Consider the following 17487-nt stretch of genomic DNA (forward strand, 5'->3'; position numbering starts at 1 on the left):
ACAAAGTGGTGTGGAATTTGTATGCAATAGACCAAGCAAATCATAGTAAAAATGGTTTTGGAGAAAAGCAAAGTCTTTTCGTTGGACAACTGCATAAAATGTCATGTATACAAACAGAAATATCATGTTTGTTTGCCACAGTTCCTCTAGTTTCTCGCTTAGAAAATACGAATGTGTAGAGCTGGTGTCTCCATGTGGAAGCACTGAGTGTTTCCCAGAACAAAATTAAATGTTCCCTGATGAAAAAAAAAACTTTCAAAACAATAATGACCATTGGTAATATCCAGAAAACACAAACACAGAGGCAGTGGCAATCTGGGATTGAGTTAGCCAAAAGAAAACCGGATATTTCCGGTTTCATGCAGTCATATCCGGACAAAGTGGTGTGGAATTTGTATGCAATAGGCCAAGTAATTCATACTAAAAATGGTTTTGGAGAAAAGCAAAGTCCTTTCTTTAGCAAAGTGCATAAAATGTCATGTATACAAACAGAAATATCATGTTTGCTTGCCGCAGTTCCTCTAGTTTTCTCCCTAGAATACACGAAGAGGAAGAACTGGTTTCTGCATGTGGAACCAGTGATTGTTTCCCAGTAGAAAATTAAATGCTCCCTGATTAAAAAAAACGTTCAAAGCAATAATGACCATTGATAATATCCAGAAAACACAAACACAGGGGCAGTGGCAATATCTGGGATTGAGTTAGCCAAAACAAAACCGGATATTTCCGGTTTCATGCAGTCATATCCGGACAAAGTGGTGTGGAATTTGTATGCAATAGACCAAGCAAATCATAGTAAAAATGGTTTTGGAGAAAAGCAAAGTCTTTTCGTTGGACAAGTGCATAAAATGTCATGTATACAAACAGAAATATCATGTTTGTTTGCCACAGTTCCTCTAGTTTCTCGCTTAGAAAATACGAATGTGTAGAGCTGGTGTCTCCATGTGGAACCACTGAGTGTTTCCCAGAACAAAATTAAATGTTCCCTAATGAAAAAAAAACTTTCAAAACAATAATGACCGTTGGTAATATCCAGAAAACACAAACACAGAGGCTGTGGCAATCTGTTATTGAGTTAGCCAAAACAAAACCGGATATTTCCGGTTTCATACAGTCATATCCGGACAAAGTGGTGTGGAATTTGTATGCAATAGACCAAGCAAATCATAGAAAAAATGGTTTTGGAGAAAAGCAAAGTCCTTTCTTTAGGCAAGTGAATAAAATGTCATGTATACAAACAGAAATATCCTGTTTGCTTGCCGCAGTTCCTCTAGTTTCTCGCTTAGAAAATACGAATGTGTAGAGCTGGTGTCTCCATGTGGAACCACTGAGTGTTTCCCAGTACAAAATTAAATGTGCCCTGATAAAAAAAAAACTTTCAAAACAATAATGAACATTGGTAATATCCAGAAAACACAAACACAGAAGCTGTGGAAATCAGGGATTGAGTTAGCCAAAAGAAAACTGGATATTTCCGGTTTCATGCAGTCATATCTGGACAAAGTGGTGTGGAATTTGTATGCAATAGACCAAGCAAATCATAGTACAAATGGTTTTGGAGAAAAGCAAAGTCCTTTCTTTAGGCAAGTGCCTAAAATGTCATGTATACAAACAGAAATATCCTGTTTGTTTGCCGCAGTTCCTCTAGTTTTCTCCCTAGAATACACGAATAGGAAGAACTGGTTTCTGCATGTGGAACCAGTGATTGTTTCCCAGTAGAAAATTAAATGCTCCCTGATTAAAAAAAACGTTCCAAACAATAATGACCATTGATAATATCCAGAAAACACAAACACAGGGGCTGTGGCAATATCTGGGATTGTGTTAGCCAAAACAAAACCGGATATTTCCGGTTTCATGCAGTCATATCCGGACAAAGTGGTGTGGAATTTGTATGCAATAGACCAAGCAAATCATAGTAAAATGGTTTTGGAGAAAAGCAAAGTCTTTTCGTTGGACAAGTGCATAAAATGTCATGTATACAAACAGAAATATCATGTTTGTTTGCCACAGTTGCTCTAGTTTCTCGCTTAGAAAATACGAATGTGTAGAGCTGGTGTCTCCATGTGGAACCACTGAGTGTTTCCCAGAAAAAAAATTAAATGTTCCCTGATGAAAAAAAAAACTTTCAAAACAATAATGACCATTGGTAATATCCAGAAAACACAAACACAGAGGCAGTGGCATTCTGGGATTGAGTTAGCCAAAAGAAAACCGGATATTTCCGGTTTCATGCAGTCATATCCGGACAAAGTGGTGTGGAATTTGTATGCAATTGACCAAGTAATTCATACTAAAAATGGTTTTGGAGAAAAGCAAAGTCCTTTCTTTAGCAAAGTGCATAAAATGTCATGTATACAAACAGAAATATCATGTTTGCTTGCCGCAGTTCCTCTAGTTTTCTCCCTAGAATACACGAATAGGAAGAACTGGTTTCTGCATGTGGAACCAGTGATTGTTTCCCAGTAGAAAATTAAATGCTCCCTGATTTAAAAAAAAAACGTTCCAAACAATAATGACCATTGATAATATCCAGAAAACACAAACACAGGGGCTGTGGCAATATCTGGGATTGAGTTAGCCAAAACAAAACCGGATATTTCCGGTTTCATGCAGTCATATAAGGACAAAGTGGTGTGGAATTTGTATGCAATAGACCAAGCAAATCATAGTAAAAATGGTTTTGGAGAAAAGCAAAGTCTTTTCGTTGGACAAGTGCATAAAATGTCATGTATACAAACAGAAATATCATGTTTGTTTGCCACAGTTCCTCTAGTTTCTCGCTTAGAAAATACGAATGTGTAGAGCTGATGTCTCCATGTGGAAGCACTGAGTGTTTCCCAGAACAAAATTAAATGTTCCCTGATGAAAAAAAAAAAACTTTCAAAACAATAATGACCATTGGTAATATCCAGAAAACACAAACACAGGGGCAGTGGCAATCTGGGATTCAGTTAGCCAAAAGAAAACCGGATATTTCCGGTTTCATGCAGTCATATCCGGACAAAGTGGTGTGGAATTTGTATGCAATAGACCAAGTAATTCATACTAAAAATGGTTTTGGAGAAAAGCAAAGTCCTTTCTTTAGCAAAGTGCATAAAATGTCATGTATACAAACAGAAATATCATGTTTGTTTGCCGCAGTCCTCTAGTTTCTCGCTTAGAAAATACGAATGTGTAGAGCTGGTGTCTCCATGTGGAACCACTGAGTGTTTCCCAGAACAAAATTAAATGTTCCCTGATGAAAAAAAAAACTTTCAAAACAATCATGACCATTGGTAATATCCAGAAAACACAAACACAGAGGCTGTGGCAATATCTGGGATTGAGTTAGCCAAAAGAAAACTGGATATTTCCAGTTACATGCAGTCATATCTGGACAAAGTGGTGTGGTATTTGTATGCAATGGACCAAGCAAATCATAGTAAAAATGGTTTTGGAGAAAAGGAAAGTCTTTTCGTTGGACAGGTGCATAAAATATCATGTATACAAACAGAAATATCATGTTTGTTTCCCACAGTTCCTCTAGTTTCTCGCTTAGAAAATACGAATGTGTAGAGCTGGTGTCTCCATGTGGAACCACTGAGTGTTTCCCAGAACAAAATTAAATGTTCCCTGATGAAAAAAAAAACTTTCAAAACAATAATGACCATTGGTAATATCCAGAAAACACAAACACAGAGGCTGTGGTAATATCTGTTATTGAGTTAGCCAAAACAAAACCGGATATTTCCGGTTTCATGCAGTCATATAAGGACAAAGTGGTGTGGAATTTGTATGCAGTAGACCAAGCAAATCATAGTACAAATGGTTTTGGAGAAAAGCAAAGTCCTTTCTTTAGGCAAGTGCATAAAATGTCATGTATACAAACAGAAATATCATGTTTGTTTGCCGCACTTCCTCTAGTTTCTCGCTTAGAAAATACAAATGTGTAGAGCTGGTGTCTCCATGTGGAACCACTGAGTGTTTCCCAGTACAAAATTAAATGTGCCATGATAAAAAAAAACTTTCAAAACAATAATGATCATTGATAATATCCAGAAAACACAAACACAGAGGCAGTGGCAATCTGGGATTGAGTTAGCCAAAAGAAAATCGGATATTTCCGGTTTCATGCAGTCATATCCGGACAAAGTGGTGTGGAATTTGTATGCAATAGACCAAGCAATTCATACTAGAAATGGTTTTGGAAAAAAGCAAAGTGCTTTCTTTAGCAAAGTGCATAAAATATCATGTATACAAACAGAAATATCATGTTTGCTTGCCGCAGTTCCTCTAGTTTTCTCCCTAGAATACACGAATAGGAAGAACTGGTTTCTGCATGTGGAACCAGTGATTGTTTCCCAGTAGAAAATTAAATGCTCCCTGATTAAAAAAACGTTCCAAACAATAATGACCATTGATAATATCCAGAAAACACAAACACAGGGGCTGTGGCAATATCTGGGATTGAGTTAGCCAAAACAAAACCGGATATTTCCGGTTTCATGCAGTCATATAAGGACAAAGTGGTGTGGAATTTGTATGCAATAGACCAAGCAAATCATAGTAAAAATGGTTTTGGAGAAAAGCAAAGTCTTTTCGTTGGACAAGTGCATAAAATGTCATGTATACAAACAGAAATATCATGTTTGTTTGCCACAGTTCCTCTAGTTTCTCGCTTAGAAAATACGAATGTGTAGAGCTGATGTCTCCATGTGGAAGCACTGAGTGTTTCCCAGAACAAAATTAAATGTTCCCTGATGAAAAAAAAAACTTTCAAAACAATAATGACCATTGGTAATATCCAGAAAACACAAACACAGGGGCAGTGGCAATCTGGGATTCAGTTAGCCAAAAGAAAACCGGATATTTCCGGTTTCATGCAGTCATATCCGGACAAAGTGGTGTGGAATTTGTATGCAATAGACCAAGTAATTCATACTAAAAATGGTTTTGGAGAAAAGCAAAGTCCTTTCTTTAGCAAAGTGCATAAAATGTCATGTATACAAACAGAAATATCATGTTTGTTTGCCGCAGTCCTCTAGTTTCTCGCTTAGAAAATACGAATGTGTAGAGCTGGTGTCTCCATGTGGAACCACTGAGTGTTTCCCAGAACAAAATTAAATGTTCCCTGATGAAAAAAAAAAACTTTCAAAACAATCATGACCATTGGTAATATCCAGAAAACACAAACACAGAGGCTGTGGCAATATCTGGGATTGAGTTAGCCAAAAGAAAACTGGATATTTCCAGTTACATGCAGTCATATCTGGACAAAGTGGTGTGGTATTTGTATGCAATGGACCAAGCAAATCATAGTAAAAATGGTTTTGGAGAAAAGGAAAGTCTTTTCGTTGGACAGGTGCATAAAATATCATGTATACAAACAGAAATATCATGTTTGTTTCCCACAGTTCCTCTAGTTTCTCGCTTAGAAAATACGAATGTGTAGAGCTGGTGTCTCCATGTGGAACCACTGAGTGTTTCCCAGAACAAAATTAAATGTTCCCTGATGAAAAAAAAAACTTTCAAAACAATAATGACCATTGGTAATATCCAGAAAACACAAACACAGAGGCTGTGGTAATATCTGTTATTGAGTTAGCCAAAACAAAACCGGATATTTCCGGTTTCATGCAGTCATATAAGGACAAAGTGGTGTGGAATTTGTATGCAGTAGACCAAGCAAATCATAGTACAAATGGTTTTGGAGAAAAGCAAAGTCCTTTCTTTAGGCAAGTGCATAAAATGTCATGTATACAAACAGAAATATCATGTTTGTTTGCCGCACTTCCTCTAGTTTCTCGCTTAGAAAATACAAATGTGTAGAGCTGGTGTCTCCATGTGGAACCACTGAGTGTTTCCCAGTACAAAATTAAATGTGCCATGATAAAAAAAAACTTTCAAAACAATAATGATCATTGATAATATCCAGAAAACACAAACACAGAGGCAGTGGCAATCTGGGATTGAGTTAGCCAAAAGAAAATCGGATATTTCCGGTTTCATGCAGTCATATCCGGACAAAGTGGTGTGGAATTTGTATGCAATAGACCAAGCAATTCATACTAGAAATGGTTTTGGAAAAAAGCAAAGTGCTTTCTTTAGCAAAGTGCATAAAATATCATGTATACAAACAGAAATATCATGTTTGCTTGCCGCAGTTCCTCTAGTTTTCTCCCTAGAATACACGAATAGGAAGAACTGGTTTCTGCATGTGGAACCAGTGATTGTTTCCCAGTAGAAAATTAAATGCTCCCTGATTAAAAAAACGTTCCAAACAATAATGACCATTGATAATATCCAGAAAACACAAACACAGGGGCTGTGGCAATATCTGGGATTGAGTTAGCCAAAACAAAACCGGATATTTCCGGTTTCATGCAGTCATATCCGGACAAAGTGGTGTGGAATTTGTATGCAATAGCCCAAGCAAATCATAGTAAAAATAGTTTTGGAGAAAAGCAAAGTCTTTTCGTTGGACAAGTGCATAAAATGTCATGTATACAAACAGAAATATCATGTTTGTTTGCCACAGTTCCTCTAGTTTCTCGCTTAGAAAATACGAATGTGTAGAGCTGGTGTCTCCATGTGGAACCACTGAGTGTTTCCCAGAACAAAATTAAATGTTCCCTAATGAAAAAAAAAAAAACTTTAAAAACAATAATGACCATTGGTAATATCCAGAAAACACAAACACAGAGGCTGTGGCAATATCTGGGATTGAGTTAGCCAAAACAAAACCGGATATTTCCGGTTTCATGCAGTCATATCCGGACAAAGTGGTGTGGAATTTGTATGCAATAGACCAAGCAAATCATAGTAAAAATGGTTTTGGAGAAAAGCAAAGTCTTTTCGTTGGACAACTGCATAAAATGTCATGTATACAAACAGAAATATCATGTTTGTTTGCCACAGTTCCTCTAGTTTCTCGCTTAGAAAATACGAATGTGTAGAGCTGGTGTCTCCATGTGAAACCACTGAGGGTTTCCCAGAACAAAATTAAATGTTCCCTGATGAAAAAAAAAACTTTCAAAACAATAATGACCATTGGTAATATCCAGAAAACACAAACACAGAGGCAGTGGCAATCTGGGATTGAGTTAGCCAAAAGAAAACCGGATATTTCCGGTTTCATGCAGTCATATCCGGACAAAGTGGTGTGGAATTTGTATGCAATAGGCCAAGTAATTCATACTAAAAATGGTTTTGGAGAAAAGCAAAGTCCTTTCTTTAGCAAAGTGCATAAAATGTCATGTATACAAACAGAAATATCATGTTTGCTTGCCGCAGTTCCTCTAGTTTTCTCCCTAGAATACACGAAGAGGAAGAACTGGTTTCTGCATGTGGAACCAGTGATTGTTTCCCAGTAGAAAATTAAATGCTCCCTGATTAAAAAAAAACGTTCCAAACAATAAGGACCATTGATAATATCCAGAAAACACAAACACAGGGGCTGTGGCAATATCTGGGATTGAGTTAGCCAAAACAAAACCGGATATTTCCGGTTTCATGCAGTCATATCCGGACAAAGTGGTGTGGAATTTGTATGCAATAGACCAAGCAAATCATAGTAAAAATGGTTTTGGAGAAAAGCAAAGTCTTTTCGTTGGAAAAGTGCATAAAATGTCATGTATACAAACAGAAATATCATGTTTGTTTGCCACAGTTGCTCTAGTTTCTCGCTTAGAAAATACGAATGTGTAGAGCTGGTGTCTCCATGTGGAACCACTGAGTGTTTCCCAGAACAAAATTAAATGTTCCCTGATGAAAAAAAAAAACTTTCAAAACAATCATGACCATTGGTAATATCCAGAAAACACAAACACAGAGGCAGTGGCAATCTGGGATTGAGGTAGCCAAAAGAAAACCGGATATTTCCGGTTTCATGCAGTCATATCCGGACAAAGTGGTGTGGAATTTGTATGCAATAGACCAAGCAAATCATAGTACAAATGGTTTTGGAGAAAAGCAAACTCCTTTCTTTAGGCAAGTGCATAAAATGTCATGGATACAAACAGAAATATCCTGTTTGTTTGCCGCAGTTCCTCTAGTTTCTCGCTTAGAAAATACGAATGTGTAGAGCTGGTGTCTCCATGTGGAAGCACTCTGTGTTTCCCAGTACAAAATTAAATGTGCCCTGATAAAAAAAAAACTTTCAAAACAATAATGATCATTGATAATATCCAGAAAACACAAACACAGGGGCTGTGGCAATATCTGGGATTGAGTTAGCCAAACCAAAACCGGATATTTCCGGTTTCATGCAGTCATATCCGGACAAAGTGGTGTGGAATTTGTATGCAATAAACCAAGCAAATCATAGTAAAATGGTTTTGGAGAAAAGCAAAGTCCTTTCTTTAGGCAACTGCATAAAATGTCATGTATACAAACAGAAATATCCTGTTTGTTTGCCGCAGTTCCTCCAGTTTCTCGCTTAGAAAATACGAATGTGTAGAGCTGGTGTCTCCATGTGGAACCACTGAGTGTTTCCCAGTACAAAATTAAATGTGCCCTGAAAAAAAAAAAAACTTTCAAAACAATGATGATCATTGATAATATCCAGAAAACACAAACACAGAGGCAGTGGCAATCTGGGATTGAGTTAGCCAAATCAAAACCGGATATTTCCGGTTTCATGCAGTCATATCCGGACAAAGTGGTGTGGAATTTGTATGCAATAGACCAAGCAAATCATAGTAAAATTGGTTTTGGAGAAAAACAAAGTCCTTTCTTTAGCAAAGTGCATAAAATGTCATGTATACAAACAGAAATATCATGTTTGCTTGCCGCAGTTCCTCTAGTTTTCTCCCTAGAATACACGAATAGGAAGAACTGGTTTCTGCATGTGGAACCAGTGATTGTTTCCCTGTACAAAATTATATGCTCCCTGATGAAAAAAAAAACTTTCAAAACAACAATGACCATTGGTAATATCCAGAAAACACAAACACAGAGGCCGTGGCAATCTGGGATTGAGTTAGCCAAAACAAAACCGGATATTTCCGGTTTCATACAGTCATATCTGGACAAAGTGGTGTGGAATTTGTAGGCAATAGACCAAGCAAATCATAGTACAAATGGTTTTGGAGAAAAGCAAAGTCCTTTCTTTAGGCAAGTGCATAAAATGTCATGTATACAAACAAAAATATCATGTTTGTTTGCCGCAGTTCCTCTAGTTTCTCGCTTAGAAAATACGAATGTGTAGAGCTGGTGTCTCCATGTGGAACCAATTAGAGTTTCCCAGTACAAAATTAAATGTTCCCTGATAAAAAAAAAGTTTCAAAAAAATAAAGTTCTTTGATAATATCCAGAAAACACATACACAGGGGCTGTGGCAATATCTGGGATTGAGTTAGCCAAAACAAAACCGGATATTTCCGGTTTCATGCAGTCATATCCGGACGAAGTGGTGTGGAATTCCTATGCAATGGACCGAGAAAATAATAGTAAAAATGGTTTTGGAGAAAAGCAAAGTCCTTTCTTTAGCAAAGTGCATAAAATGTCATGTATACAAACAGAAATATCATGTTTGTTTGCCGCAGTTCCTCTAGTTTTCTCCGTAGAATACACGAATAGGAAGAACTGGTTTCTGCATGTGGAACCAGTGATTGTTTCCCTGTACAAAATTAAATGATCCCTGATTTAAAAAAAAACGTTCCAAACAATAATGACCATTGATAATATCCAGAAAACACAAACACAGGGGCTGTGGCAATATCTGGGATTGAGTTAGCCAAAACAAAACCGGATATTTCCGGTTTCATGCAGTCATATCCGGACAAAGTGGTGTGGAATTTGTATGCAATAGACCAAGCAAATCATAGTACAAATGGTTTTGGAGAAAAGCAAAGTCTTTTCGTTGGACAAGTGCATAAAATGTCATGTATACAAACATAAATATCATGTTTATTTGCCGCAGTTCCTCTAGTTTCTCGCTTAGAAAATACGAATGTGTAGAGCTGGTGTCTCCATTTGGAGCCACTGAGTGTTTCAGAGTACAAAATTAAATGTTCCCTGATGAAAAAAAAAAAACTTTCAAAACAGTAATGACCATTGGTAATATCCAGAAAACACAAACACAGAGGCTGTGGCAATCTGTTATTGAGTTAGCCAAAACAAAACCGGATATTTCCCTTTTCATACAGTCATATCCGGACAAAACGGTGTGGAATTTGTATGCAATAGACCAAGCAAATCATAGTACAAATTGTTTTGGAGAAAAGCAAAGTCCTTTCTTTAGGCAAGTGCATAAAATGTCATGTATACAAACAGAAATATCCTGTTTGTTTGCCGCAGTTCCTCTAGTTACTCGCTTAGAAAATACGAATGTGTAGAGCTGGTGTCTCCATGTGGAACCACTGAGTGTTTCCCAGTACAAAATTAAATGTGCCCTGATAAAAAAAATAACTTTCAAAACAATAATGATCATTGATAATATCCAGACAACCCTAAACACAGAGGCTGTGGCAATCTGGGATTTTGTTAGCCAAAACAAAACCGGATATTTCCGGTTTCATACAGTCATATCCGGACAAAGTGGTGTGGAATTTGTATGCAATAGACCAAGCAAATCATAGTAAAAATGGTTTTGGAGAAAAGCAAAGTCCTTTCTTTAGGCAAGTGCATAAAATGTCATGTATACAAACAGAAATATCCTGTTTGCTTGCCGCAGTTCCTCTAGTTTTCTCCCTAGAATACACGAATAGGAAGAACTGGTTTCTGCATGTGGAACCAGTGATTGTTTCCCAGTACAAAATTAAATGCTCCCTGATTTAAAATAAATACGTTCCAAACAATAATGACCATTGATAATATCCAGAAAACAGAAACACAGGTGCTGTGGCAATATCTGGGATTGAGTTAGCCAAAAGACAACCGGATATTTCTGGTTTCATGCAGTCATATCCGGAAAAGTGGTGTTGAATTTGTATGCAATAGACAAAGCAAATCATAGTAAAAATGGATTTGGAGTAAAGCAAAGTCTTTTCGTTAGACAATTGCATAAAATGCCATCTATACAAACAGCAATATCAAGTTTGTTTGCCGCAGTTCTTCTAGCTTTCTCATAGGAAATACGAATGTATAGAGCTGGTGAATCCATGTGGAACCACTGAGTGTTTCCCAGTACAAAATTAAATGTTCCCTCATAAAAAAAGTTTCAAAACAATAAAATCCTTTCATAATATCCAGAAAACACAAACACAGAGGCTGTGGCAATCTGGGATTGAGTTAGCCAAAACAAAACCGGATATTTCTGGTTTAATGCAGTCATATCCGGACAAAGTGGTATGGAATTTGTATGCAATAGACCAAGCAAATCATAGTAAAATGGTTTTGGAGAAAAGCAAAGTCTTTTCGTTAGGCAAGTGCATAAAATGCCATCTATACAAACAGAAATTTCATGTTTGTTTGCCGCAGTTCCTCTAGCTTTCTCCTAGAAAACACGAATGTGTAGAGCTGGTGTCTTCATTTGGAACCAATTAGAGTTTCCCAGTACAAAATTAAATGTTCCCTGATAAAAAACATTCAAAACAATAAAGTCCTTTGATAATATCCAGAAAACACAAACACAGAGGCTGTCGCAATATCTGTGATTGATTTAGCCAAAAGAATGCGGGTATTTCCCCTTTCATCCAGTCATATCCGGACAAAGTGGTGTGGAATTTGTATGCAATGGACTGAGAGAATTACAGTAAAAATGGTTTTGGAGAAAAGCAAAGTCCATTCTTTAGGCAAGTGCATAAAATGTCATGTATACAAACAGAAATATCATGTTTGCTTGCCGCAGTTCCTCTAGTTTTCTCCCTAGAATACACGAATAGGAAGAACTGGTTTCTGCATGTGGAACCAGTGATTATTTCCAGTACAAAATTAAATGCTCCCTGATTTAAAAAAAACGTTCCAAACAATAATGACCATTGATAATATCCAGAAAACACAAACACAGGGGCTGTGGCAATATCTGGGATTGAGTTAGCCAAAACAAAACCGGATATTTCCGGTTTCATGCAGTCATATCCGGACAAAGTGGTGTGGAATTTGTATGCAATAGACCAAGCAAATCATAGTACAAATGGTTTTGGAGAAAAGCAAAGTGTTTTCGTTGGACAAGTGCATAAAATGTCATGTATACAAACAGAAATATCATGTTTGTTAGCCACAGTTCCTCTAATTTCTCGCCTAGAAAATACGAATGTGTAGAGCTGGTGTCTCCATGTGGAAACACTGAGTGTTTCCCAGAACAAATTTAAATGGTCCCTGATGAAAAAAAAACTTTCAAAATAATAATGACCATTGGTAATATCCAGAAAACACAAACACAGAGGCTGTGGCAATCTGGGATTGAGTTAGCCAAAACAAAACCGGATATTTCTGGTTTCATGCAGTCATATCCGGACAAAGTGGTGTGGAATTTGTACGCAATAGACCAAGCAAATCATAGTACAAATGGTTTTGGAGAAAAGCAAAGTCCTTTCGTTAGACAAGTGCATTAAATTTCATGTATGCAAACAGAAATATCATGTTTGCTTGCCTTAGTTCCTCTAGTTTTCTCCCTAGAATACACGAATCGGAAGAACTGGTTTCTGCATGTGGAAACAGTGATTGTTTCCCTGTACAAAATTAAATGCTCCGCGATTTAAAAAAAACGTTCCAAACAATAATGACCATTGATAATACCATAAAACACAAACACAGGTGCTGTGGCAATATCTGGGATTGAGTTAGCCAAAAGAAAACCGGATATTTCCGGTTTCATGCAGTCATATCCGGACAACGTGGTGTGGAATTTGTATGCAATAGACCAAGCAAATCATAGTAAAAATGGATTTGGAGAAAAGCAAAGTCTTTTCGTTAGGCAAGTGCGTAAAATGCCATCTATACAAACAGAAATATCAAGTTTGTTTTCCGAGTTCTTCTAGATTTCTCATAGAAAATACGAATGTGTAGAGCTGGTGTCTCCATGTGGAACCAGTGATAGTTTCCCAGTACAAAATTAAATGTTCCCTGATAAAAAACATTCAAAATAATAAAGTCCTTTCATAATATCCAGAAAACACAAACACAGGGGCTGTGGCAATAACTGGGATTGAGTTAGCCAAAAGAAAACGGGATATTTCGGGTTTCATCCATTCATATTGGAAAAAGTGGTGTGGAATTCCTATGCAATGGACTGAGAAAATCATAGTAAAAATGGTTTTGGAGAAAAGCAAAGTCTTTTCTTTAGGCAAGTACATAAAATGTCATGTATACAAACAGAAATATCATGTTTGTTTGCCCCAGTTCCTCTAGTTTTCTCCCTAGAATACACGAATAGGAAGAACTGGTTTCTGTATGTAGAACCAGTGATTGTTTCCCTGTACAAAATTAAATGCTCCCTGATTAAAAAAAACGTTCAAAGCAATAATGACCATTGATAATATCCAGAAAACACAAACACAGGGGCTGTGGCAATATCTGGGATTGAGTTAGCCAAAACAAAACCGGATATTTCCGGTTTCATGCAGTCATATCCGGACAAAGTGGTGTGGAATTTGTATGCAATAGACCAAGCAAATCATAGTAAAAATGGTTTTGGAGAAAAGCAAAGTCTTTTCGTTGCACAAGTGCATAAAATGTCATGTATACAAACATAAATATCATGTTTATTTGCCGCAGTTCCTCTAGTTTCTCGCTTAGAAAATACGAATGTGTAGAGCTGGTGTCTCCATTTGGAACCACTGAGTGTTTCCCAGTACAAAATTAAATGTTCCCTGATGAAAAAAAAAACTTTCAAAACAATAATGACCATTGGTAATCTCCAGAAAACACAAACACAGAGGCTGTGGCAATCTGTTATTGAGTTAGCCAAAACAAAACCGGATATTTCCCTTTTCATACAGTCATATCCAGACAAAACGGTGTGGAATTTGTATGCAATAGACCAAGCAAATCATAGTACAAATGGTTTTGGAGAAAAGCAAAGTCCTTTCTTTAGGCAAGTGCATAAAATGTCATGTATACAAACAGAAATATCCTGTTTGTTTGCCGCAGTTCCTCTAGTTACTCGCTTAGAAAATACGAATGTGTAGAGCTGGTGTATCCATATGGAACCACTGAGTGTTTCCCAGTACAAAATTAAATGTGCCCTGATAAAAAAAAACTTTCAAAACAATAATGATCATTGATAATATCCAGAAAACCCTAAACACAGAGGCTGTGGCAATCTGGGATTGAGTTAGCCAAAACAAAACCGGATATTTCCGGTTTCATGCAGTCATATCCGGACAAAGTGGTGTGGAATTTGTATGCAATGGACCGAGTAAATCACAGCAAAAATGGTTTTGGAGAAAAGCAAAGTCATTTCGTTAGGCAAGTGCATAAAATGTCATGTATACAAACAGAAATATGATGTTTGTTTGCCGCAGTTCCTCTAGATTTCTCACTAGAAAATACGAATATATAGAGCTGGTTTCTCCTGTAGAACCAATGAATGTTTCCCAGTACAAAATTGAATGTTCCCTGATAAAAAAAAAAACTTTGAAAACAATAATGTCCATTGATAATATCCAGAAATCACAAACACGGGAGCTGTGGGAATATCTGGGATGAAGTTATCCAAAACAAAACCGGATATTTCTGGTTTCATCGAGTCATATCCGGACAAAGTGGTGTGGCATTCCTATGCAATGGACCGAGAAAATCACAGTAAAAATGGTTCTGGAGAAAAGCAAAGTGTTTTCGTTAGGCAAGTGCATAAAATATCATGTATACAAACAGAAATATCATGATTGTTTGCCACAGTTCCTTTAGATTTCTCCCCAGAATATACGAATCTGTAGAACTGGTTTCTCCATGTATAACCACTTAGTGTTTACCACTACAAAATTAAATATTTCCTGATAAAAAAACTTTGTAAACAATAATATCCATTGATAATATCCACAAAACACAAACACAGTGGCTGTGGCAATATCTGGGATTGAGTTAGCTAAAACACAAGCGGATATTTCTGGTTTCATACAGTCATATCCGGAAAAAGTGTTGTAATTCGTATGCAATGGACTGAGAAAATTGCAGTGAAAAAGTTTTTGGAGAAAAGCAAAGTCTTTTCATTAGGCAAGTGCATAAAATGTCATGTATACAAACAGACATATCATGTTTGTTTGCCGCAGTTCCTCCAGCTATCTCGCTAGAAAATACTAATGTGTAGAGCTGGTTTCTCCATGTGGAACCAGTGAGTGTTTCCCAGTACAAAATTAAATGTTCCCTGATAATAATAAAAAAAACATTCAAAACAATATTGTCCATTGATAATATCCAGAAAACACGAACACAGGGGCTGTGGCAATATCTGGGATTGAGTTACCGAAAAGACAACCGGATATTTCCGGTTTCATGCAGTCATATCCGGACAAAGTGGTGTGGAATTTGTATGCAATAGACCAAGCAAATCATAGTAAAAATGGTTTTGGAGAAAAGCAAAGTCCTTTCTTTAGGCAAGTGCATAAAATGTCATGTATACAAACAGAAATATCCTGTTTGCTTGCCGCAGTTCCTCTAGTTTTCTCCCTAGAATACACGAATAGGAAGAACTGCTTTCTGCATGTGGAACCAGTGATTGTTTCCCAGTACAAAATTAAATGCTCCCTGATTTAAAATAAATACGTTCCAAACAATAATGACCATTGATAATATCCAGAAAACAGAAACACAGGTGCTGTGGCAATATCTGGAATTGAGTTAGCCAAAAGACAACCGGGTATTTCCGGTTTCATGCAGTCATATCCGGAAAAGTGGTGTGGAATTTGTATGCAATAGACCAAGCAAATCATAGTAAAAATGGATTTGGAGTAAAGCAAAGTCTTTTCGTTAGACAAGTGCATAAAATGCCATCTATACAAACAGCAATATCAAGTTTGTTTGCCGCAGTTCTTCTAGCTTTCTCATAGAAAATACAAATGTATAGAGCTGGTGTCTCCATGTGGAACCACTGAGTGTTTCCCAGTACAAAATTAAATGTTCCCTCATAAAAAAAGTTTCAAAACAATAAAATCCTTTCATAATATCCAGAAAACACAAACACAGAGGCTGTGGCAATCTGTTATTGAGTTAGCCAAAACAAAACCGGATATTTCTGGTTTCATGCAGTCATATCCGGACAAAGTGGTATGGAATTTGTATGCAATAGACCAAGCAAATCATAGTAAAATGGTTTTGGAGAAAAGCAAAGTCTTTTAGTTAGGCAAGTGCATAAAATGCCATCTATACAAACAGAAATTTCATGTTTGTTTGCCGCAGTTCCTCTAGCTTTCTCCTAGAAAACACGAATGTGTAGAGCTGGTGTCTTCATTTGGAACCAATTAGAGTTTCCCAGTACAAAATTAAATGTTCCCTGATAAAAAACATTCAAAACAATAAAGTCTTTAGATAATATCCAGAAAAAACAAACACAGAGGCTGTGGCAATATCTGTGATTGAGTTAGCCAAAAGAATGCGGGTATTTCCCCTTTCATCCAGTCATATCCGGACAAAGTGGTGTGGAATTCGTATGCAATGGACTGAGAGAATTACAGTAAAAATGGTTTTGGAGAAAAGCAAAGTCCTTTCTTTAGGCAAGTGCATAAAATGTCATGTATACAAACAGAAATATCATGTTTGCTTGCCGCAGTTCCTCTAGTTTTCTCCCTAGAATACACGAATAGGAAGAACTGGTTTCTGCATGTGGAACCAGTGATTATTTCCCAGTACAAAATTAAATGCTCCCTGATTTAAAAAAAACGTTCCAAACAATAATGACCATTGATAATATCCAGAAAACACAAACACAGGGGCTGTGGCAATATCTGGGATTGAGTTAGCCAAAACAAAACCGGATATTTCCGGTTTCATGCAGTCATATACGGACAAAGTGGTGTGGAATTTGTATGCAATAGATCACGCAAATCATAGTAAAATGGTTTTGGAGAAAAGCAAAGTCCTTTCTTTAGGCAAGTGCATATAATGTCATGGATACAAACAGAAATATCCTGTTTGTTTGCCGCAGTTCCTCTAGTTTCTCGCTTAGAAAATATGAATGTGTAGAGCTGGTGTCTCCATGTGGAACCAATTAGAGTTTCCCAGTACAAAATTAAATGTTCCCTGATAAAAAAAAAGTTTCAAAACAATAATGACCATTGATAATATCCAGAAAACACATACACAGGGGCTGTGGCAATATCTGGGATTGAGTTAGCCAAAACAAAACCGGATATTTCCGGTTTCATACAGTCATATCCGGACAAAGTGGTGTGGAATTCCTATGCAAAGGACCGAGAAAATAATAGTAAAAATGGTTTTGGAGAAAAGCAAAGTCCTTTCTTTAGGCAAGTGCATAAAATGTCATGTATACAAACAGAAATATCATGTTTGTTTGCCGCAGTTCCTCTAGTTTTCTCCGTAGAATACACGAATAGGAAGAACTGGTTTCTGCATGTGGAACCAGTGATTGTTTCCCTGTACAAAATTAAATGATCCCTGATTTAA

The sequence above is a fragment of the Lepus europaeus genome, chromosome 21 (genome assembly GCF_033115175.1).
Source record: "Lepus europaeus isolate LE1 chromosome 21, mLepTim1.pri, whole genome shotgun sequence".
NCBI lineage: Eukaryota > Metazoa > Chordata > Mammalia > Lagomorpha > Leporidae > Lepus > Lepus europaeus.